This window comes from Rhagoletis pomonella, unplaced genomic scaffold, assembly GCF_013731165.1.
Source record: "Rhagoletis pomonella isolate Grant_MI unplaced genomic scaffold, Rhpom_1.0 Rhpom_scaffold_00007, whole genome shotgun sequence".
Classification (NCBI taxonomy): Eukaryota; Metazoa; Arthropoda; class Insecta; order Diptera; family Tephritidae; genus Rhagoletis; species Rhagoletis pomonella.
Window position 1 is genome coordinate 63,698,163 of NW_023458561.1, and position 2,157 is coordinate 63,700,319.

At 41.8% G+C, this 2,157-nt stretch overlaps 1 protein-coding gene across 1 annotated transcript in view; it reads left to right on the forward strand.

Annotated features, from left to right (window-relative positions):
* The window catches only part of LOC118743324 (serine-rich adhesin for platelets), a gene marked incomplete in the record, with an annotated part of 111,098 nt that overhangs the window by 105,451 nt on the left and 3,490 nt on the right, over positions 1 to 2,157 (forward strand).

A 2,157-nucleotide genomic window follows, 5' to 3' on the forward strand; every position in this document is an offset into this window, starting at 1 on the left:
AATGATTTGCAAGCGTTGCTCGTTAGTAAGTCTATTCATGATGAAATTTCAAAGCATACTGAGCATCTTTCTCTTTGACACCATGTCTGAAATCCCACGTGATCTGTCAAATACTAATGCATGAAAATCCTAACCTCAAAAAAATCACCCGTTATAAGTGGAACAAACTTGATTGATTTTCTGTAATTGCTGGAATTTTATACAACCGGAAGCAAAAATGTTTTGTTAAAAATGTTAAATGAGTTAGTTGAATTTTACAAACCACAGTCTTTTATAAACTTTTAAGTAAAAACAAGAGGCCAAAAGTTATAAATTTTTAATGAATAGTTTTAATAACTTTTTTTTTTAAGTCTTCGACGTCTTCGGTCATTTCCTTTTCATCTTGAATCAAACCAGCCATGGCCAATTTTATTATGTGGTGGAACACACTTGACCAGAGCTTCATCATCAAGCAGCTGGAAAGGGTGCAAAGAGTCACCTTAATTGGAATCACAGCTATTCTGGCGCTTAATGAAATGTTAAGTGTTGTGCCTATAGATATAGCAGGCAGGGCGGTGAAGGATTCCTTATCGAGCGCATCGAAATACTCCGCTATTAAGCTTATTTTGGTTCCAGGTCACAGCGAAATCGCTAGAATTGAGGAAATGCTTCCGGATAGAGGAGGTCTGGTGGCTCCCCTGACTTCGTGTAGTCTGCTTCTAGACAGATGCACGTTTAGTTAGCTCAACGAGCGCTTATCTAAGACCTTGGAATGCAAGATGGCAAAATCCTTCTGGCCACGAGTATACCGGGGGTTGTCTGGGTAGCTCTTGAGACTAAGCAAGTACATATCTCGCTATTGATGGGAGTGCCAACTGGTCATTGCGACACCTACCGCACCAGCTGCATGGAGGATGACAAGGTGGAATCTTCTCAACACTTGCTGCTCTGGTTCTCTGCGAGCCTACGGTTTAAGCACCCTGGGTCGCACTTTTTTTCACACTCCTGACGAGCTTCCCAAAATGGGCATCATCAGTCGCTTTAATAGCTTCGGTACGAGCACGGAGTGTTTCTCTTGCAAGAAGCCATAGGTGTCATCATTCGGTCCTTTACCCTCCCCCTCCTTGTCTCTTCGCTCCCCCTCACCTTCCGGCCTCTCTGCGTCTTCTTTCCTTTCCTCTCTTAAGGACATCAGAATGGACGGCTTAGTCGTGTCTAAGTGTGCTCCATGTACGGAGGCAGCCCACTTACCTAACCTAACCGAACTCCGTAGTTATGAGTTTACAGGAAGCCAGCATTCCTAACCTCGTGCAAGTGTTGCAGAAGCTGGTTTCTAAACCGTGGACCCCCTACACAGATGCTCTTATCGCTGTTATAGCTAGCAGTCGGTATGCTAGGTATGACCACTTTTCTATGATTTACTTCGCGCCTGTTTCCAATTTTGTCTGCTTGCGCAAAATATCCCAATTTTTTGCTCAAATCTGTACCATGGAAGGAATCCGTCAGCAGGCCTTCTTTCTTGATGACGATATTATGTGGAGGAATACTTAAGAGATGGTGCTCCAAGTGCCGCAGTGTAAGTAGTTCTCATCCCACCGGAAATCCACTGGGGTACATCCGTACAACCTTGATTTTATATCCGAAATACGCATAGATTGCTTGTGACATAAATTTTACGGTGCACTAATTTCCCTGCCTGCACTCATAAAATATCCACATGAGGCCAGAGTGCTTATGCGTCTCTTTTAGCCTTTCCGTTATTTATCAAGAGCAATTAAATGCGCAAGTTTCCCTCAATTCTCAAGTCAAATAAAATTTCTATAGAATGCTACTGTACGCAATTCGGCTGCTTCAATAAAATTTCAGTTGTAAAATTTTTGTGACTTTGACATTGGCGACCAGCTATAAACAAGAGCAATGCAATTCGAGCCGACAGAGGTAAGCACCATTTATGTAGCTACTTATAGCCACCGAATTTGCAGTTGTTAATGACGCAGTCACAGTTAATATAAAATAATAAAAAAAAAAGTGTTATAGACTTTCGTTTGCGCCATTTAAAGTTGATTTGTTGCACAGCAGACTGTGCGTCACGCAAGGCAGCATTGAACTGTTCAAATTATTGCAAATACAATTGCGACCACCTGTTACTTAAATAAGCACATAATTGAAAAGTTAAAA